Genomic DNA, 24,403 nt, shown 5'->3' with positions numbered 1-24,403 from the left:
GCCTGAAGTAATTTCAGGACTCTGCAACTGGGCATGTATAATGCATAGCGTTATACATGTCCGTAAGGATATTGTTCTTTGCATTATAGGTTACCAAGGCAGGTGATGCGAAGTTGACCAGCATAGCATTATACATGTCCATAAGGATATGTGCTTTGCATTATGGAATACTAAGGCAGGTGTGCGAAGTCATTAGCTTCTATATACGAGTTGCCCAGTCCTGAAATTACTTCAAGTGCAAACTTTGTTTGCTTACACTTGGATAAAGGATTAATCCAAGAATATAATTTCACTTGGCATCTTTAATTTATAGTATAATCAAGTTGAAAAACTTCCAACAAAAACTGGTGAGTCTTGAAGATTTAAGGTAACAATTGCTGTGTGACAATGGGCAGTCCTTGGTCTGTTATCATTCAGTCTATATATTAATGATATTGGAAAGGATTTGACAGGAGACATACCACTGTTTGCTGATGATGCAAAGGTAGGCAAGATAATCCTATAATGTTTCTGTATGCAGTACTTGCAGAATGATTTGAACAGGATGGAATTGCAGACATGTGAAAATGGTGTCTCTTCAATGTTAGTAAATGTAAAGCCATTCAGTTCTGTTTGATTAGATATCCAATGTGTGATATTATATTGGTGGGATTATGCTAGCAGAAACTGATCATGTTAGAGATCTTGGTATTTTAGTAGATAAGAAGTTGAAGTTCATGGGCCATATAGTAAAGATTGCAAATAAAACTCAGAGAATAATTGCAATGCTGAAACAAACCTTGTCATTTATGGATTAAGAAGTCATTTTGTCGCTTTACAAGGCCTTCATAAGCTCCTACTTGGACTATTGTGGATAGTCTGGTTTCCGAGGCAGTTACGACACAGCAGAGAGGGGGGGGGGAGAGTGTGCAAAGGAGAATGTTAAAATTGGTACTGATATTGTGGAATACAGATTGAGAATTTGTGTATTGTGAATTTTTATAAAATTTTAATTTTTATAAAATAAAAATTCCATCTATTGATAAATTTCTGAAAGGATCATATGCAGGGCAGGGGAAGAACAAAGGGAATCCTTGGAAGTTAAGAAGGAATGCTGTCAATAAGTGGGTGAGAACTGAATTTTTTCTCATCGGGTGTTGCGTGATTGGAATAAATTGTCATTGGAGGTGGTGAGTGCAGGTAGTGTGAATGAATTCAAGAATAGGTATAGCAGCTGGTATGGGTAATATGTGACCTCACTAGATGAGTCTGACTCCCAGGAGGCCTCTCTTAATAATAATAATTATTATTATGACACCTCTAGCAAGTCCAAAGACTCATCGAGGGAGGGCACCCACTCCACAACTCTCCTTCTCCACCACGCAATCCACCAACTTCAACTAACTGCAACGCCATTTACCACTGACCACTACCACTAGTAATAAGCCTTAATAGATTCGTTATTTTATTAAATTAGAATTTAGTAAAGTTCCATCTAAGTCCCATTACTAGTACACAAAACCTGAAAGCACTAGATGATTTCCAAACCTTCAGAAGCATGTCTTGTCTGGTGGAAGCTGATCTCTTCATTCCTGGGTTTTAATTCTGTCATGTTTTTAACCTTTTTTGCACACATTCTGTCCTTTATATTGTCCCATAAAAAGAAATCCATAGGAGTGATATGCATGGAACAAGGAGACCATGGAATAGAGCCCTTCACCCAATTCCACAAAAAAGGGAACTAGTCATCTGTTCATTGAGGAACCTGCACACTTATAATCCCCAGTATGGCACTGACCAGTCTTGCTGAATGAAAACATGGAGTTTCCTATCATGAAGCTTTCATCCTGCAAAACAGGTAGACCAGTGAGAAGAACACATACTTAATCAATAGACATTATACGCTGTCCTCATAGTGTTAGTTGCTTTGTTCTGAGTTGACCTGCAGCATACAATTCAAGCATATCTAAACAGTTTGAAGCCTTCATATTCTCATGAAAAGAAAAAAAATTATCCACTTACATGAGTATGGGAGAGAACACACCAGACGTTGTATAGGGACTGTGATATTCGTGTTCACTAGATTTTCTGATCCCCATATATGTCAATTGTGTCTATTGCCTTTACCAGCCAGTTGAAATGCTGCCTTATCATGAAAACAACATTATTAAAATATATATATCATCTTCATCAGTACGGTCAAGAATGTTAACAGCTCTGTCCATTGGGATTTGTCATTTGATAGAGGTTTCCAGATGTTTGCTAAGCGATCACCCTCACCCTGCCACGGAGCATGAAGACAGATTTTATAACAGCAAACGTAATTGATGCCCCATGGCAAGCCAGCTTAAGTTGGTACCATTCAAGCACAGATATGCAAATATCTTGACAAACTTCAGCAAGACATCTGCAACAAGTAGGCCTAAAGGCCTTTTGTCTGTGTCACTTTATCCACAGCACATCATAGAACACTTTTTGAGTGGTGTTGGAACAGCCTGTGCAACATATGCATAGTGAATATTCATGGAAGCATGGATATTCACTAACAATAGTGAAATTAGGTTTTTATATGTTACTGTTTAAGTATATAATTCAGTTATTTTATAAAATAACTGGGTATTCTATACAATAATTGATATATTTAGGTAAAGCATGAAATTTCAAGTTATTTTACACATGAACTAATTATTTCGTAGAATAACTATAAGGATTTTTAATTAAATCATTTACGAATATTTTTTGTTGTACAGTTTAAAACATAAATTAAACATACAAGCTATTGTTTAAATTAAGGGAATATTAAATCCCACATTGTTTTAAAACCGAATAAGAAACTCAAAGATTGGAATCAGAGAGTTTCATGCCGAATATAGTATAATAAACTATAAAAGTATCGGCGACTACTAGCGTGAGCTAATGCAAGTAGTCCAAGTACGTAGTATAAACTCGGGCAACTCGCAGCAAAGGTGGTAAACTTCTGATCGCTATTCTTGGTATTTTCCATAATGTAAAACACATTTCCTAGGAAATGTATGCTGTTATTACATTATGGTGGGAGGTCACTACCCTGACCGGTTTCAGCCTTTATTGAGGCTTCATCAGTGAATAGCTAGACCAAATTAATACCAAAGGGTATAGCGAAAAGAACTTATATACTCTGCTATATGAGTCGTCAAAAAGGTGCACTCATTAAGTTACTTAAATATAAAAAACCAATAGGCTTCATTTTGGCAATATAAAGCCTATTGGCTCTTTATATTTAAGTATACAAACTATTGTTTTAATACTGACCATTTACAAATATCTTACATTATAGCCTACTAGCTTCGCTAGCAAACTGTCTAGCTTTTTCAAGGCGTTTACGGAAAAACATAAAAACTAGTAAATGCAAATTGAAAGGAACATAAAAACGTTGTAAACAAACTAGTAGCTAAGGTTACACGTTTGCATGATAGAGACTGAAAGGACTTATTGTTCTTATTCATTATCACGCATGCGTGTTTGTTGTAAACGTGTAATGTGATTACTGGCTAGCTGTAGTTCAGATGGATTTAGAGAGAGAATCAGGTTTTTCCACGAACTGTTTGGAATGGTACCCTGATTTCTGTTGAGGTTTCCGCCAGTTATTAACACTATTGTGGCTTCCTTGAATAAACTATGTCTGTAGTCATCATCCAGATATGGCATGAAGCTGTTTTGCCACTCTGTTGTGTGGTTAGACATACAAAAATGATGTGCTAAGCTGGAAGAGATACTTCTGTTGTGGTTTACATCACCAACATGTTCTTTTTGTCTGATTTCTAAACTCCGTGAAGTTTGTCCGATGTAGGCAAGACCACAGGAGCAAGGAATGTAATACACTCCTGGATATTTGTAAATGGCACCTTATCTTTTGGGGATCCTAAAACCTGTCTGATGCAGGTGGTTGGTTTGAAGACCACTCTGATGTTGTAGGCTCTTAGTATTCTGGCTATTTGATAAGAAATTGACCTGATGAAAGGGATCACTACAGTAGAAATGTGCTGGGGGCTTGATTCTTCTTCTCTGGGATTGTCACCATATAGATATTTATTGATGATGTTTGGAGGATATCCATTTTGTGATAATGTGTTGGCTATTAGTGAGAGTTCAGTCTGTGTATCCTCCTCTTCTGATAAAAACTTCCTGGCCCTATTTTTCAACATGTGGATAATGTTCAGTTTCTGTGTCTTGTGATGGTTTGAAGTATAATGAAGGTATCTTCCAGTGTCTATAGGCTTCCTGTAAATAAATAATTTGACACTATTTGATTGTTTCTTTATCAAGATGTCTAAAAAATGCAGTTGGCTGTTGTTTTCCACTTCTAGAGTGAATTTTATCTTGTTATGTATTGAGTTAATTTTATTCACAAACGATTTTAGGTTTTCTAAGCTGTCTTGCCATTTAGAAAACCTAAAATTTTATGTAAAAGTTTATTTTTTAATGGTATATATTAGAACAGAGAAAAATAAGTAAATAATTAATTTATTAACTTATTTGATTATGTATTTTTGTGCTCTGAAGATGCTGTTTATAACACCAACGAAATATCAGCAATAAGTTAATAAATTAATTATTTACTTATTTTTCTGTGTTCTAATATATACCGTTAAAAAATAAACAACAGTTTAAAGCATAATTAAAACTGAGATTTACTATCGCTAGTACGTTCCCAAGAGGAGGAATGTCAAGCTCTGAAAGAGTTCTTTAATAGTTTGTTGATATATTTTTACTATTTAGAGTTCCCAGTATTCTGCAGTTTGATTATGGTTGAGAATTTTCAAATAACATAAAAATAGCATGGAAACTCACAGGGCACTAGTATCTGACAAAAGCAGTGTATGATCGCATACCAAGGGTTAAGCGAGTAAATAGAGTAGGAGCAAAGAAAATGTTATGGAGGTGGAAAAGGAAATGTAATGGAGGTGGTACAAGACAGTTGGTGGTGATCGAATACATGAAGAGTATAAAGTGCAGGCTAGAAAGTGACAAGCTTGGTAAAGAAAGAAAAGGCGCAGAATGAGAGGAGATTGGCTGGTCAGGCCAAGGTTAACTCAAGGGAATTTTTCCACTACATGGCAAGCAAGAAGAAGAAGAAGAATTATGGCAGATTAACGTTGGTGGATAGTCATGGCAGCAGACTAACAGCTGCAAAGGATATGGTGGAATTATTGAACGAGCACTTTATCAGCATATATCATACTGGTGGAAATGATGGCATGCAATATATAGAAGAGAGGCAAGTATTAGGAGAATTGGCAGTGAACGAAACAGAGGTGTATCAGATGTTGGTTGGGTTAGATGTGAATAAGGTTATTGAAATGGATTACATATCGCTAAGTATTCTTAAGGAATGTGCACCACAATTGGCTATGCCCTTGACCTGGTTTGTCTAATGAAAGTCCTACAGTGGTTAGGGTTCCTAAGGAGTGGAAAGAAAGCAAGATAGTACCACTCCACAAGGATGGTTCTAATACAGGTCTCCAACTATAGGCCAGTCTGTATAACTGCAGTTGTGGTCAAAGTGTTGGAGAGATTGGTAAGTAATAGAATATAGGATTGGGTTGATGGACATAGCATTCTTTATGATAGTCAGCATGGATTTGTAAAGGATAGGTCCTGTTTTAGTAATTTACTTGTATTTTATGATAAGGTGACAAGTGTGTTAGATAAGGGAGAATCATGTACAGTGATATTCTTAGACTTTGCAAAAGTGTTTGATTGATTACCACATAGTAAGTTGGTATACAAGCTGCAGAGGATGGGAATAGATAGTATATTGGTTAGATAGATCAGAGATTGGCTCTCTGAATGATACCAGTAGGTTGTGTAAGATGGATCAGTGTTTCAAAAACAGGAGAGTAACCAGTGGCATGCCCCAGGGTTCTGTTCTTGGGGCCCCTGCTGTTTAACTTGTTTGTAAACGATATATCATGTGGACTGACTGGGGATCTTCAGTTGTTTGCTGATGATGCAAAGTCAGGAAGAATTATAAGTAGCACTGCTGATGTTAATTCCCTTCAGGAAGATTTGAATTTTTTACTTGGACAAAAGAGTGGGGTTCTTATAGTCTGTCCATACTGCAGGAGGTGGATGAGACTAGAGATTTGGGAGTGATGGTTGACAGTAGCCTGAAGTTTAGAGGGCATATTGCTAGTGTTGCAAAGGCTGCACATCGTAGGCTGCTATGATAAAGAAGCACTAATATGTAGGAATGAGGCAGTGGTTGTGCCACTGTATAAGGCACTGGCCCAGGCTGCCCTTGGACTATTGTACTCAAATCTGGTCACCTGGTTTTCAATGTAATGTTGGAGACATTGCACAGGGTCCAGAGGCCACTGACTAAGACAATGTTGAGACTTTAGAATGCGGGCTATGGAGAGAGGTTGAAGAAATGCTGATTACAGAGTTTCGTGAATAGGAGGAAGAGAGGTGATATGATAGAGACAAATTAATGAGAGGATTTTCAGATTAATCCAGAGGGGATTATAAAAATAGTAGAAAATGAGAGGGAAAGAACCAGAGGTCATCCCTAGAAGTTATGTAAAAGAGGGGTGTGAGGAGTGGATTTTTTACATGGAGAATTGTCAGTGAATGGAATGCATTACCAGAATGTGTTGTTAATGCAAGGAGTGTTATGTATTTTAAGATTCAGTGGAGTCGGCAGACTCCACTGTGGGTGTAATAAAATGTTATTATTATTAATAATAATATAATATTGCACGATATCTGCTAGATTTGAAAATAGTACATGACAATCCAAGGCACAGCAAAAGTTAGGGTAGTGGAAACAGTAAATCAGGATATTGAAAATATATTGATGACCCAAGTACAGGATAATACCACAACTAAATGATGTAAGGCACTGTCATCCATCCAGTTTGTGAAAAATAGATCATACACACACACACTAAAGTATTAAAATGACTCCTTATAAAGCAATATTCCACACTTCACCAAAGTTAAGCTTTTATACTTCGATGTTACCTGAAGATATATTTCAGTGTATAAAAGATGAAAAGTTAAACAAATCAATGGAAAGCATGAAAAATGAAAATAATTTTTCCAATAAAGAAAACTATCAAGAAGAAAACTTTTGAAATTTCTACAGCTGATACAAATATAAATGAAAATGTAGAAATGGGGACTGATAAATGATTGTACAAAATGAAATGTATAGTATGTTTTAAAGAATACATGCCAGCACACATTTGCATTGAGTGCAAATTGATTGCCACTGCATGTAGCCAGAAGTAGATGCGGTTTAGATGAAATTGATGAGTTTGGCTTAAACAGTTTGCATGTGCATTGTGCAATAAAAAGAAAACTGTTTTAAAGCAGTTAAGTTTAAACTTGGAGAATGAGTGGAATGAATTTCCAGAAATGGGAATGAGTGCTTTGTCAGTGAATGAGTTCAAGAAGAAGTAGGCTAGGTGATGGAGATGTCTGAGAGAAGGAATAATAAAAATTTGAAGAAAGTAACCTACTGCAGTTATAAGTGCAGTTTTTTCTTTTTGAATAAATGGACATAGTATAAAGAAAAAATATCGATAAAGTCATTCAAGATAGATGCGATGTCCTCGTTATTTTAATATCTCAATAATCTGCAAATTCAGTCAGGTTTAAAAAAAAAAAAAAATATGGGGATGCTGTTGTAACATTAAAGCATAAATATTCTACCAATGAGAAGTTGAAAATCTGTGCTGCTGTCCAAGATGGACAAAGTATTATAAAAATGTATTTCTAGGTACTTAATACCAACCATTTGAAAGAAAATACTTTAGGTAAAGTCTTCTCATTTTTAAATGTACTTCAAATACTTATTAAAAATAACACTCGAAATTCAATATCTAGGGCATTAATAGGGACGTGTTTTTAATTCAAAGGCCAAATGTCTTTGCAAGAAATCTGCATCAAGTTATAAGCTGTCATGGGCAATTGCAATTATATATATATATATATATAAGAATGTGTAATAAATATATATAGAAGCAAACAAAAAGTTATATAAGCAAAGTGGATATTAGATCCAGGATTATTTCATGTTTATAAAATTAAAAATATTCTAAAATATTTTTAATTTTACTAAACTAAAATATTAAGTTTAAACATAAAATATAATTTTATGACTTTTTTTTATGAAAATGCAATCAATAGATTCATTTTTTCCAGAATAATATATTTACTTAATTTACTAACTTAAATAAATCATTTTTAGCTTTACTGTTTTCTAATCATTAGTTAAGAGCTTATCATAACTAATAATAAACTTTGCCCAAATGGTAGTAATACATTTCAGTTATTGTTATGGGACAGCTATTATTATGGTTGTTATTAACATCAGAACCATACAGAATAGGATGGGGGTTCACACTCACTAAAACAAGATCATCAAACTGGGCCTTAACTCATTCACTGTTCATGCACTCATCGAACTCTCAGGCAGTGTATTCCATTCATTGACCACTCTTCATCTAAAGACACTGCTTTTTTGCTCCTTGCTCCCATTCTCCTTTCCAGTTTCCAGTCATGGCATCTTTTTCTACCTTTCTGTCTCTCTCTGCTCTATGAAAAATCTCCATATTAATATGGTAACAACTCTTAACCAACTTATATGTCTCAATCATATCCTCCTACTTTTCCTTCTATTCACATGGTTCTGCAAATTTGCATTATTTTAGTCTGGCTTCATATTCCACATTTCAGACCCAATACTGACTAAGTGAATCCTCCTTGGGTCCTCTCTTAAGTTAACCTCATTCCTTTAAAAAGATGAACAGATCTGTGCTTAATGGTCCATATGATCAACGCCTTATGTGAGGGAACCATAAGGTCTTTATTTCTACATGCTAAGGTCCTCTTCATCATTGCCATAATAATTGTGATGGATCCACAATTTTAGCAGTCTTTGTCTATATTCCTAAACTGCAAGGCTTTGTCCATGACCATTCCCAGATGTCTTATCTCCTCTACCTCCTTCAAAATTTCTCCATTAATTGTTTACTCTGTATTTCAGTATAATAAGATATGAAAATTTGGATTCTGACACACAACAGACTTATTTGGAACAAAATTGTTGATAATGTAAGCTTTTGATGTAGTATTGTTATAATATCCTCTATGCTCTTTTAGAATACATATCAGAATTTGATGATGATGATGATATATCCATTGTGTTAGTTATTTTGACTGTCTCAATCAACAACGAGTAATACATTTGTCCTATTGTGCATTACTCATTCATAATCTTCATTCACAACTCCTTATGTAATGCATTCCATCCTCATGCCATGAATGAAAAGCTGAAAGTTTGACCAACACCATATCACCTACGCTCTTTTACCTAATACATTTTAACAGTCTTATCTGCTCCTAAATTGTCACTTTCTGACAAATGTGCGCATGTGTGCAAGCACGCGCACACACACACAATATTAGTGATACTGGCGTTGCTTTGTCATCTATTGAACTCACTTTTCATCATTTCCTTCAAAGTCAGCATGCTTTCCTTTGAATATCCTCATTGATATCATCTCTTTCTTCAAAATGCCTTCAGATTTTGGCATCCATGCTACATTCTGTATGAAGTCATTCATAGGTAAGTCTGAAGAATGATATAAATAATTAATGCTGAGGGATAATTTTTTTTCTGCTACAAACCATCTTACTGGCATTGTGAGTTGGTGCACTGTCATATTTTCAAATATTATACCAAAATGAATCTTACTGTCCATTTATTTCTTCATCTGGTTGCTTCTTTTTTCATTTTTCTTATTGCATTCATGTAAACAATTTGTAATCAGTAATTATCATCTTTCTTGCCCTCTTTAATATGTCATATTATTTAAATAAAGATTACATTCTACATTATTTTTATTTTTTATATTAATTCTAGATATGTATCTTAAGACTTAAAACATGACAGTGCCACGATAAGGGCAAGTAATTAGAGAAAGAAAGGCATCTGTTTAATGTGTTTCTTGAAGAGTTGGGGATTATATTTGTTGTGCATAATGGTATGGAGGAAAACTATTCCATTTTCTATAATAAATTTAGTTTAATCTTTTATCCAAAAAATCCTTTATCCAAATGCTCACACTTGGATAAAGGATTAAACTAAATTTATTATACTCTAACCAAGTGGAAAATAAACTTTCAACATCTTTCTCTAAATCCAGAGTAATTTATTAAAAAAGGGTGGCACACCAATTGGCAATTCCTATAGGTGGAGATGACCTGCTAATGCTTCTGCCTGTTATCTCGACTTGGGCCTGGCTCCCACTGAAGAGACCTCAGTAAAGGTCGAAACCGGTCTGGGTAGTGGCTCTTCCCTTAATGCATAACATTAGACATATCCGCAAGGAGATGCGTTTTGCATTATAGGAGATACTGAGATAGGAGTGTTGGTAGCTTGCTCCACCTTTGCAACAAGTTGCCCTGGTGTTGTACCACCTTACCCCAGTCCTGAAGATACTTTCAGGCGCAAACTTTGTTTGCTCACACTTGGATAAAGGATTAAACTAAATTTATTATACTCTAACCAAGTGAAAAATAAACTTTCAACATATTCCATTTTCTGTTTTGGTGAGTTTTGAGCTGAACCATATTTGGATGTTAACTAGTAGTTGCCCATGTTCATACCTGATTAGAGGAAAGTAGAGGAATGGTTGTAGCCAGTTCAGTGATGCAGCATCCATAGAAATACCTATAGAGAGGGGAAACAAATGTAGAAACAGAGTGTCTATGGAGAAACTTGGATTCAGTGAGAAAGAGGAGTCATCCTTGAAGCAATTAGCTCCCTTTTGGATAAAATATCAAGTATTCCTAGGAAGGTTTTTTGTGTACTTCCCCAAATATGAAAACAATATTCCAAGGTTTGGATAGATTTGGAATTTTAAAGTATTAAGAATTGAGCAGAAGAGAAGTTTTGTTTAGAATGAAAAGAGTAAGATTTTTTTTGAGGCTGATGAGACTGTGGATGTAACATTTATTCCAGGATAGGCTAGATGTGAAAGTTAACTCAAAAGACATAAAACTTTTCTTAATTGGCAAGCAAAATGTTACGAAAAGTGAGGGAGAGTGAATTACATAGTATAGTTTTCTGGGAAATAAGATAGGATTGTGTTTTAATAACATTAAAATTTACCACATTATCCTCCATATAAATATGAATGACAAAAAAAATTGCTGTTTAAGGCATAACACTACTTAGAATATCTTAGCTTTAGTCAAGCTCTGCTGTTAGAATGGAATGCATTATCATCAACAAAGCTACGAATAGGATTGGATATTAGTGAGAGATGATCACAGATATATAAGAGGAGGGAGGAAATCTGCCTTGGAATACTCCACATTGATGGAAAATTCAAATGAGAGGGAATCATCCACGGTAACATGCAGTGAATGACTGGATCCAAGAAGTTACATTTTTGAGTAATTTTTAATGATTTTTTATGGGAAGGTTACAACCTAAAAACTTGTATTGTAGGATGTAGTCCTGAATGTCATTGTGTTTATTCAGGTGATGTTCAGGATGTAAACCTGAACACTATGTACATAAGTTGGAATATATCATCATTTTGTAGTTTACTTTTCACACAGAGGTCCTCACACTGCTGTCAACTACCCAGGTAATATAAGACACAATATAAGAAATTGCAATTATGGTCAGGCATTGCTTCGCTAAGGTAAGTACAAACAAAAAAGCCTTTTTTCAACAGCATATCATGAAAACCAACCAAGACTCATTAGGTGTGTAATAGAAATAGGGTATATTATAGATCTGTCCTTATTTCATGACAAGATATATAGAATCGGAAAGTTTCAAAAATAGACCAGAGATCATATGAGAATATAACCCTTTGCAGTGTTATTCTCATAAGCTCTCTTGTCTATTTTTGAAACTTTCCAGATTTCTATACATTTGGCACTGAAATAAGGATAGATCTATTATAATATTCCCTATTTCTGTTAATTTATATGATGAAATTAAGCATTTTAGGCTTGTCATCAATGATCCATAAATATGATTATGAGAAATTCTCGAAGACAAGAGAAACTATAATTCTTAGACTTACTACCAAACAACCAAGGCTACCAGAATCCCTCTTAGGCATTAAACATTTAGTATAACTGTTTCATTTGTTCTAATATTTTTTTGTGTGCATATTCCATTTCTTATATTATATCTTATATTACCTGCGTAGTTGACAGCAGTGTGAGGACCTCTGTGAGAAAAGTAAACTACAAAATGATTATGAGAAGCTCATGAGACAGCTCGCAGGTGTAGCATGGAATGAGGAGTTGTCTGGAAAGGAGATCAATATACTTTAGGTGATATTCAAGAATTGTCTAGTAGAAGCAATGTGTAAATGTATTCCAAGGATCAGAAGGTTAAATAAGGTAGGTGTGAAATGGATGAATGAAGAGATTAAACATGTGATTCAGAAGTAACAGGCATTATATAGGCAGAATAAGGGTATTGGTAATAATCAATTCCACAAGGATTACAAAGAAAAGGCAAGGAGGATGACTTGGTTAAGGGTAGCAAAAGTGAACTATAGAAGCAGTTAGCTAATTAAGCCTAAAAGAATCCTAGGTAGTTGTTTGTTATGTAGCCAGATATGAGATATGATATGAGAAAAAAAAAGTAATGATTATGGAGGGATAACACATGATTGGAGGAAATGGTATAAGAACAACTGCTGCAGAGATATAGTTTAGATATTTAATGAGCAGTTCATAAAGGTTGTTCATTCTTGTGAATGAAAAATTTGAGAACAGTTGATGAGGAGGAGAGTCTGACTGTAAGTGAGCAAGAGGTATATGGGGAATTGAGCAAACTTGATGTTAATAAGGTTGTGGGACTTGATAATATATTACCACATATTTTGAAGGAATGTGCCAGGAAGTTGGCATCTGCCTTGACATATTTGTTTAATATGAGTCTTGCACTCAGTCGAATTCCAAAGGAGTAGAAGGAAGGTAAGATTGTGCTGCTTCATAAGGGAGATGACAGAACTTAAGCATCAAATTATAGACGTATCTGTGTGTTGCTGTTCAACCTGTATGTTAATGATATTGGTAAAGATTTGGATGGGGATATTCAGTTGACTGCAGATGATGCAAAGTTGGAACGAACCATGAAGAGTAGAGAAAATGTTGTGGCCTTACAAGAAGACTTGAATAGATTGATTGAATGGGCACAGGAATAGAAATGCAAGTTCAGTGTTGCAAAATGTAAGGTTTTAAAATTTGGGAAACAAAGATGGAATGTAGAATTCATGCCTGGTAGGGATATAATGTTGGAGGTGGGCGAAATAAGAGATCTTGGGGTGGTAGTGGATGAGGATCTGAAATTTAGGGGACACATTGCCAAAATTGTGAGGACAACACAGAGAACTCTGGAAATGATGCAGATGACACTGACTAGTAGAAGTAAGGAGATTCTTGTTCCATTGTATGAGGCTCTGATTAGGCCACACATGGACTACTGTGTGCAGATTTGGTCACCTGATTTTCAAAAGGACGAGGAGATGTTGGAAAGGTTCCAGAGGTGACTGACTAAGATAGTTTCTGATCTCTGGAATGTTGAATATGAGGAAAGGTTGAGAAGATGTAGTTTACAGTCTTTTGAATAGGAGACAGAGGGGTTGATATGATAAAGACCTACATAGTTAGTAAGGGGTTGTTATAGGATCAATGTTGAAGAGGTTTTACAGAAAACTGTGGTAGATCAGGGAAGAACCAGAGGTCATCCTTGGAAACTGTATAAGAAACGTATGAGCAGGAGAGTGAGAATCAGGTTTTTTTTTGCATGCAGAGTTGCAAAATGATTGGAATACCTTGCCTGAGAGGGTGATGTCTGAAGATTTAAGCCTTGGGCAGTTCAGGGGATGGAGATGTTTTCTCTTACGGAGGTGGACGAAATTCCACCTCCTTAAGAGAGGTGGAATTTCGTCAACTCCTTAAGAGAGATGGAATTTCGTCATGATTGCATTTCTGAATGTCAGTTGAAAGCAGAATGTGTGGAGAGAGAAATAGACCTCCTGATCCTGATAAATGAGGTGGATGGAATGAAGACTGAGTTTGAAGAAGATGAATGAAGATCTTGGGAGGATAGAGGTCGGCTAGTCTGAGAGGAACTACAGAATGGCATTAGAGTGCAAGAGAGAGAGAGAGAGAGAGAGAGAGGAAGGCAAGAGAATGGGAGAGACAGAAGAAGAGAAGAAATAGCAGAAAGTTGCAAGAGTATAGAAGCAAGGCATCAGAGAACAAGGGAGAGAAGAATGCAAGAGAATGTGAGGCAGTGGAAGAGTGGAAATTGCAGAAAGACAAGAGTGTGTGGAACAAGGAATACAGAAGTGAGAGGGAGCATGGGAGAGAGAGAGAGATTGTTAGCCACAAGAGTCAGGGATGCCAGTGAAAGAAGGATGAATGAATCTGTTTGGAGTGTCATGTATGGAGAATCGATGATTTGGGGTATGCAGAGTAGAGGGCCAGAGACGTTCTTGCCTGATGGAACAACAGAGTATTCTTCCACCTCTTTCCACTCCAATGGAACTTGACTCAGTGCAAAATTAAAAAAAGTATGTCAAAGAAGATGCCAATTGTCTGGCACATTCCTTCAGAATACATTGCGATATATCATCAAGTCCCACAGCCTTATTAACATCAAGTTTGCTCAATTCCCCATATACCTCTTGCTCACTTACAGTACGTTGCTCCTTCCCATCATCAACTGCTCTCAAACTCTCCATGATGTCACATTCACAAGAATGAAAGACCTTTATGAACCACTCATTAAGTATCTCCATTATATCTTCTTCTGCAGTTGTTCTTATACCATTTTCTCCAATGTAATCATTCTTTTTTTTTTTCTGGTTACATATTGAAAGAACTCATTAGGATTCTTTTAAACTTCATTAGCTAACTGCTGTTCATACTTCACTTTTGCTACCCTCACCAACCAAGTCACCCTTCTTACCTGTTCTTTGTAATCCTCATGAAATTGATTATTACCTCTTCTCTTATGCTGCCTCCATAATGCCTTTTTTCTTCTGTATCACATGCTTAATCTCTTCATTCGTCCATTTCACACTTACCTTATTTAATCTTCTGACCCTTGGAATACATTTAGACGTTGCTTCTACTAGATTAGTGGTTCTTAACCTGGGCAGTAACATCCTCCTGGGGCACTGTGAACACTGAGGGGGTGGGAAGCATTAGGGGGCGCTGAGTGGGGCAGTAAGCATTATAATACTACTAATATAATAAAAGCAAAAATTTCTGTATTTAATCTAGCATCCCTATTTATGTTGTAGGTTTGACAACACTGTTCAGAATATTATATGTGTGGCAGTACTATTCAAATTTATTCACTACTTATTTTTTAGAATTTTTACACTGGAAGTTAAGTAATAGGGCTACTTTTTGGTCTTTTCTTTTCTTTATTAATTAATTAATTTAAAGAATTAATTTTCTATGTAGAAAATTAATTATTTTATACATAGAAAATAATTAATTTGAGCTATTTTTAGCAGAATCCACTACTTTTCCTAATGCCGAGCTGACAACCCTGGTTTGCAGTTTATGTCTAGCCCGTGGTATCATATAAAAAAGGATGTGGAGTGCTTTCTCGAATTAAAGACAAAATTTAAAAATCGTCCTTGACTTAAATGGTTGGTTGCAAGACAAAGTAACCAACAAGAGACGGGATTTGTTGTGTCTTACCAACTTTCAGAGTTAATTGCCAAATGTGAAAAGCTACATTACTATTGGCAGAACTCCCATCTTACTGACTATAAATGAAGTTTTAGATACGATGATTTGCCCAGGTAAAAATAATATGATGTCAGTTACTCTCAGCAATAGTTCATTGTCAACAAGAATTGATGAAATGGCAAAGGATATTGAAAAAACTTTACGGTGATTTAAAAACCATAAAATTTTCTTTGCACCTCGATGAGACAACTTCATGTAACAACGATACAACGATGCTTTGTTAATGGCCTACATGCATTATATAAATACTAATGAAGAAATTATCGAAGAGTTTCTATTTACTGAACAACTGAAAATTGATACAAAAGGTTCTACAATTTTTAAGGTTGTTAAAGACTGTTTTTAATGCTAAAAGCATTCCTCTCACAAATATTATTGTGTATGCAACTGATGGAACACCAGATATGATTGGTTTTCATCACCATGGATCTATAGCACAAAGCAGTTCCAAATATCTTTACAATTCTGCATTCTTCATAGGCAGCACTTAGCTGTCTGTAACTTAGCACTGGAAGGTAATATGACACCTCATTTATAATTACATCCTCTGATGAGATGATCAAATCCAAGACCCCCCCCCCAATCCTCGTGTATCCTGTTACATACTGTCTGAGGTAGTTGTCCCTCAAAAACTCAAGAGAAACTAATTTTCTTTACTTTCAGTTGCTGTCTCATCATTCCAGTCTATATTGCCATAATTAAAATCACCCATAATGATAACTGTTTTCTTATTTGCTTGATGATTATACATTTCATAGTCACTGCCATCCACATTACCACGTCTATAACAACATCTGACTAAATATTTCATTCTGGTCATCTCTATATCAAACCATACTGCCTGAAAACCAATGGCACTATTTCCCTCTTGCATCTCTACTTTGTGTAGACATACCTCTTTCTCTATCATCAATAGCACTCCCCCCCTCCCTTTTTACCCCTTCTATCCTCACGAAACACATCATACCCTTCCATCTCTATTCCTGTCAGGATGTCGTCCTCATCCAACCATGCTTCACTTATTCCAGCAATTCTTGGGTGAACAGACTCAATTAATGCAACCATTTCATTTGCCTTGTTTCCTACACCTCTAGCATTTGTATACAAACATAAGAGCTCATTCCTGGATCTATAGCAAGTACCACTGAAATACTTATTAGATGTGACTTCTTCATGCTTGCTTTGAGCTATTTTTTTTTTCTCCTTATTCATCTTGGAACCTTCTTCAAATCCAAATGTTTACCCTTGATCCCAGGTCATCCCCTTCCCTTTTTGTCTACCTATGCATTCACATCCTCTTGGAACATCAACCTTTCTCATGCTGTGTTCGCCTGTCCACCCCGAACCTGCCCTAGTTCCCTATTTATCTTGCACACATGTTCTGTCATTCTCTATACTCGCGCCACTCACTTCTTCATTCATAACCACCTCTTCAATCTCTCCTGCCTTACTCTCCCGTTTTTCCACATCGCTTCTACTTGATCAGATTCATTCTCTGCACTCACTTCTCTACCTCCAGCAACAGTCTCTCCAAGTGACATATGTGACATTCAAATGCAGTCCATTACTTTTATACACTTCACTTCAAACTCATTTCACACATTACCAAACTGTACTCCTTTCTCCTCACACATTTCTGCTAACATATAATTCATAATCCTTGTTCTCTGCCTCATCTCACCACTGTCATACCTGGGCAACATGCTTACTACGTTTCCTATCATACTATTATCTTTTATCCATCTTAACAACAGAGCCTCCATAGCTCAGTCAGTGTGGACAAAGTCCTTTGGTCAGAAAGACCTGGGTTCGATTCCCGTCAGTGATGTGAGGAACCTTTATCTGCTTTCTTTCAATTAAAGGTGAGTTAGCTGGTCTCCTACCGAGGTAGGGAGTTTTTCCACCTGGAAGTTCGGGTTTATCGTCCCCCAGAACAAGCAAACAGGCCCTGTGAACACACATGGATTACAGACATGAATACGTCCCAGCCATATGCTGGTCCTGAGCCCAGATAAAATTGGGGGGCTTGGGGAAAGCAACGGTGAACTACCCTGTAAAAATCTCACCAGGAATACTTTGTGGGCAATGCCTACAGAGTCACCTAGGGTCGGAAACGACTGAAAGGAAAACCAGGAAATCGCAACGACCTCCAGATATTCAATCTGACATGTTCTTTGTTCACAGTCAAGTCATTTCTCCCTGTTACAACTACCAACGCTTTTATTCACCGACTTCTCATATCCAATGCTGCAATCACTCTACTCATTCTACCTCCAGTAAAACAAACTTTGTGCATCCTCCTCACAGCATTCTCGCTACTATCACTTTGAATTATCAGCATATTAGCACTCATCAAATCCTCATTCAGCTCACACTTCGCACACCTCACATTTCACGAAACGACTGAAATCAAAATTAAATTCCTGCAGCTGCCGCCATCTTTCCTTCGCCAGTTACTATACCAAACTCTAATTTCAATGAATGAATAAACATACTCAAACAAAAAATCCCACATACTTAATAACACTCTAAGCACACAACTTTTACAGCAAGCAACTCTTACTCATGAACACAAACTTATTTACTATTAATTATCTTGAAAAATTTTTCTGAAACAGGAGCCTTCTTTACACACCACTACTTCTCTCGTGACAAATTAAGGTAAATTACGTAGTAATTCTCTGTATTGAGGTGGAATATCAGAGATATATCTCTGAAAATGCTTGATTCTATCCAGAATAGGGCATTCTTGTTAATCGATGCCATCAGTTTCACAGATTCATTCTGGTCACTTTCATATAAATGTCCTGTTTTTGGCCTTGTCAGAGGTGTGTGTACCCTATTAGCTGAGTACAGTAAACCTTCGATTTAACAGACAAAATTTCTGGTCTGTATGTCACATATGAAAATTAACACCCTGTTAATTTTAAAATGCTTTTAACCAAGATTTGCTTATAATTGAATTAACTGGTTATTTTTTGTTATTAATTTCCTGTTATTTTTAAAACATGTTAAAAAAATAACACTCATAAAACATGTTCGGTGAATGATTAGGATGTGATCACATCAATTGCACTATAATTGTTTCTTTTGTCGCATGGAATGGCTTTCTGTAGCAGTTTTATTATACATATTTTCGTAATTTTAGGAAATTAATTATAAAAAAACAGCAGAATTCAAAAGTTCAAAAAACTTGATAGTTTTTTTCAAAGCAGGATTACCTAAACCAAGCGCCTCAACATCGAACATTAACTTCACATTAACTTGTCTAAAAGTGTGTGTAAAACAATTTTTTTGTTATTACAGTGCACATATTGATAAAATTGCAGTATAATGTTACAGATATTTTTATTTTAAAAAATTCATGATTTAACAGACACCCCTATTAGTCCTTTAAATCAAGGATTTACTGTATATGTATTTGTTTGATTATAGTCAATTGTAAACATATCCAACACTTGGTACAATATACTGAAAAGAGAATTCCACATTTAAGGAAAATAATAAATTGGCTCAAAATGAAAAGTATGAAAAATCATAGTTATGTCTGCAGTAAACAGCATCTAATTAGAGCTAAAATAATTTTCTCCTCCTATAGAGTGGAATAAATATTTGATTATAGACTTTCTGGTGTCCACTAGCAGAACAGATATAAGTCAAGAATTACTTTGGCTAACATTAAATTAAAGATATCAAGAAATTATATTCTTAATTATATTATTATGACTTCACTAATGACTTTACTAATGACTTCACATCACTTGTCTTAGTATCCCATAATGCAAAGCACATATCCTTTCAGACATATATAATGCTATGCATTATAGGAAGGGTCACTACCCAGACTGGGTTCAACATTTATTGAGGTCTCATCGGTGGGAGCCTGACTCTGAAGTGATAGTAAATTTGAAGTAATGTAGGAGTCATATTTCCATATACAAGTAGCCAAATTTGTCACACCTTATTATTAAAATATTCTAGATTAGAGATAGATGTTGAAAGTTTTTTCACTTGGTTATACTGTAAATTAAAGATACCAAGAAATTATATTCTTGATTTATCCTTTATCTAAGAGTAAGGAAACAAAAGTTTGCTCCTGAAGTATCTTCAGGACTGGACAACTCGTATATAGAGGCTAATGACTTCACATCACTTGCCTAAATAAAGGTCAAAACCAGTGCAAACTCTGTTTGCTTACACTTGGATAAAGTATTAAACCAAAAATATAATTTTTTGGTATCTTTAATTTTTAGTATTGTATAACTAAGTGAAAAAACTTTTAACATTGTTCAATCAACCATTACTTGAGCATTAAATGCTAGGGCTGTAGGTTACAAATGTAGCAAATATCTATACTTGAAACAGAAAATTTTTAAGTATCAATAAAGATCAAATCTGAATGGATATTTGTGAATTTGCAAATTAAACAGTTTGTAAGAGTAAATTTAGTTTAATCCTTTATCCAAGTGTGAGCAAACAAAGTTTGCGCCTGAAAGTATCTTCAGGACTGGGTTAAGGTGATACAACACCAGGGCAACTTGTTGCAAAGGTGGAGCAAGCTACCAACACTCCTATCTTAGTATCTCCTATAATGCAAAACGCATCTCCTTGCGGATATGTCTAATGTTATGCATTAAGGGAAGAGCCACTACCCAGACCGGTTTCGACCTTTACTGAGGTCTCTTCAGTGGGAGCCAGGCCCAAGTCGAGATAACAGGCAGAAGCATTAGCAGGTCATCTCCACCTATAGGAATTGCCAATTGGTGTGCCACCCTTTTTTAATAAATTACTCTGGATTTAGAGAAAGATGTTGAAAGTTTATTTTCCACTTAGTGGGGTAGTGGCTCTTCCCTTAATGCATAACATTAGACATATCCGCAAGGAGATGCGTTTTGCATTATAGGAGATACTAAGATAGGAGTGTTGGTAGCTTGCTCCACCTTTGCAACAAGTTTCCCTGGTGTTGTATCACCTTAACCCAGTCCTGAAGATACTTTCAGGCGCAAACTTTGTTTGCTCACACTTGGATAAAGGATTAAACTAAATTTATTATACTCTAACCAAGTGGAAAATAAACTTTCAACATCTTTCTCTAAATCCAGAGTAATTTATTAAAAAAGGGTGGCACACCAATTGGCAATTCCTATAGGTGGAGATGACCTGCTAATGCTTCTGCCTGTTATCTCGACTTGGGCCTGGCTCCCACTGAAGAGACCTCAGTAAAGGTCGAAACCGGTCTGGGTAGTGGCTCTTCCCTTAATGCATAACATTAGACATATCCGCAAGGAGATGCGTTTTGCATTATAGGAGATACTAAGATAGGAGTGTTGGTAGCTTGCTCCACCTTTGCAACAAGTTTCCCTGGTGTTGTATCACCTTAACCCAGTCCTGAAGATACTTTCAGGTGCAAACTTTGTTTGCTCACACTTGGATAAAGGATTAAACTAAATTTATTATACTCTAACCAAGTGGAAAATAAACTTTCAACTTTCAACAGTTTGTAAGAGATGGCACATTTGACAAAACCTTAAGTGAAGTTGAAGATGAAGCTTAGAAATCAAGCATCCTCTAATTTCCTGAAATATTTCAAAGCTGATTTTGTGTTACTTGATATATTTCTTATCAAACAAACATATTGTATAAGCTGTTATGAGATACAAAATAACATTGGATATGCTGGAAGTTTATTTTCTGGATTCATCTCAAATTTGTTTCAACAAACTTGGCATGATCTTTGTGGCTATTAAGAATCACATTCATCAAGAAATATCTTGCATGATACCATAAGTGGAGCTGCCTACAGCAGTGGGCAGCAATGCCTCAGAGGTGAAACGAGTATACTGCTTAATGTTCTTTAAGTATTTGCATTTTTCCAGATTTTATTTTTTTTATTCCTAATTCATTCAAATTTTGAGGTCATTTATATGTGAATATCTGCCATTCACTCTTCTTGCCCATTCACTCTTCTTGCTATCCATTATAATTTGTGAAAAAATAATTTCATACTATAAAAATCTCTCACAATTATTATTATTATCATTGTTGTGACTTTCAAGGAGTCCAAGGATTCATTGTAGGAGGGTACTTCACTCTTTGCAACTACCAGCTGCATTACTTAAACTTCCATCTACTCGGCTACTGTATACACACTGTGCCACATTCCATCAACTATACATAGTACTATCTACTGCCACTAATACTATTTTTTGTCTGCAAACACCGAAAATTGTAAATTTTCAGTGTTTGTTTTAAATGTATGTTTTAAATATTGATTTTCAAATGAAGTCTTTCATGTCTCGAGGCAGAAGGGTGGCACTAGCATAGCACAAAGTAGTAGCAGTGTTGCACATGTCCTACAGATAAGTCTCTTATTTTATTGAATATTAGTAGTTTTAGCAGTTATTTTTGGTTATATCTTATGTACTTTATACTGTAAAGTTGAGTACATGTATGTGTGTTTGTTTCAGAAATTTAATAAGGGATATCATTTAGAAAGGATTTTTTCATGGCACCAATGTGTCCAAGGAAAATCAAACATAAGATATAATAAATAAACAATATACTAAATCATACAAAATCCCTCATGTTAAGCTTAATGAACAATGCATTGGCTTCCTTGTTCACCAAGTTTAACATGAGGGATTGGATTTTGTATGATTTAATATATGTTTGCCAAGAGTAAATCGATTATAGTATGATAGAGAAAATGACAAAGAGATAGTCACAAATGTTTTGTATGTGAGTCGTGTGGAAAGTGGGAAAATGAAGTGACGAATATTAACAGTGTAAGGAAAAATGGCAAAAGAGTTTGGAGAATGTTGAAGTAGTGAATGCTGATGTGCGAAATGGGAGCTTGAAAGAAGTGGCTGAAAGTAATGTGGATGATGAGATGACAGCAGGAATTGAAATAGTGTGCTTACGTGGTATCCTTCACAGGCCAAAATGGGAGCTAGAGGTGACTTGAGAAGCATTTGTTGTGTGGTACAGTAGGTAGGAGAATAAAAGAAAAAGTGAATGGGGAAAGTATGAAATTGCGAGAAACTGGAAATAAGGAGAAGGTATCGTGTGGAGATTTTATGATAAGATATATACTTAATTAGAAAGTGACAAAACCTTGTTTCCTTGATCTTTACACCTGGGAAACAAGGTTTCGTCACTTTCTAATTAAGTATATCTCTGAAGCTATTAGTTTGCAGAAGGGAGAAGCGAAACAGTTGATTGTTTTGGCATGTACAAATGACTTAAAAGGGGAGAAATAGGAAATGAAAGAAGATATGAAAGAGTTGTTGAAAGATGAGAAAATGAAGAGTAAGGAAGTAAAGATAATGAGTTTTCCCCAGTATGATATCGGGAAAACTCAGAAGTGCTATGATTGCTAATGAGTTAATGAGAAGGTTAAGTTTAAAGGAAGATGGTAAATCCCGTTTTATTTTATAGCCGGGTACGAAACTCGGATCGAAATCCATCAGATCCATATCTGATGGATTTCGATCCGAGTTTCGTACCCGGCTATAAAATAAAACGGGATTTACCATCTTCCTTTAAACTTATGTCGCCGGTAAAATAGCCTTTTGGATTATTATAGTAGTAATAACAATATAGGAGTACACCAGTTCAGCAATTCTATAGTAGAGGTATGTGTAAGTTCGGTTCACTTAAAACCTTGATATTCCAGGTCTACCTACTCACTGATGAGACCTCAAAAAAGGTTGAAACCGGTCTGGGTAGTGGCCTCTTCTCATAATGTAAAACAGTATATATACATCTCTTAGGAGCTGTGTTTTACATTATGAGAGAATATTAAAGTTAGTGACGGAGCTTGCTCCACCTTTGCTTGGAGTAGCCCTGGTGTTGTACTACCCAAGTGATCACTTACACTTGGGCTCGCCAATAGTTTTTTCGGCATGAAACTCTATGGATCTGATGGATTTCGATCCGAGTTTCATACCCGGCTATAAAATAAAGCGGGATTTACCATCTTCCTTTAAACTTAACTTATGTCGCCAGTAAAATAGCCTTTTGGCTTATTAGAGTTAATGAGAAAATGATGAAGGAGGAATGGTCTGCAGTTTATAGATGTATAGAGTGAATTTAATGGACAAAAGAACTTATATATGCCTGATGGATTACATTTGAATGGTTTTTGAGCTACATGTCTCGAGAAGGTGTTGGTTAATGAAAATTTGGAAATGCAAAATCAGGAAAACTAGCGATATTAGGGGGAATGCATTCAAGCTTGTGTCTGGCTACTCCTGGGATAAATGAGTGTGTACTGAAATGATTATCTAGTACTGAACGTGATGACATTACACAAAGGTAATTGTAGGTCCAAAGAGATGTTGAAATGCATATGTACAAATGCTAGAAGTATCAGAAATTAGAGGAAGGAGTTTTTTGGCATAGGTCACATCAACTTGTCAACCAAAAATTGTATCAACGAGACCTGGTTGACAGAAAATAATATAGTTACAGGGATAGAATGTTAAGCATTTCCCGGGATATAGAGGAAATAGGACAGGAGGTGAGGTGTTGCTGATGATAGAACTATAGTATGACCAAAAAAAAAATATAAATTTTTAATACTAGAGGGATAGGGCAGGTTCGAGGTTTTAGAGGTGCAGGA

At 35.7% G+C, this 24,403-nt stretch overlaps 1 protein-coding gene across 8 annotated transcripts in view; it reads left to right on the top strand.

The window, feature by feature from the left end:
- The window catches only part of LOC150094422 (tyrosine-protein phosphatase Lar-like), a 1,380,317-nt gene that overhangs the window by 873,229 nt on the left and 482,685 nt on the right, over window positions 1–24,403 (top strand). The window lies entirely within an intron of this gene.

The sequence above is a fragment of the Typopeltis vanoorti genome, chromosome 22 (genome assembly GCF_054136105.1).
Source record: "Typopeltis vanoorti isolate ZY-2024b chromosome 22, IOZ_Tvanoo_1.0, whole genome shotgun sequence".
Taxonomy (NCBI): domain Eukaryota; kingdom Metazoa; phylum Arthropoda; class Arachnida; order Uropygi; family Thelyphonidae; genus Typopeltis; species Typopeltis vanoorti.
This window is presented reverse-complemented; position numbering and strand designations above follow the sequence as displayed.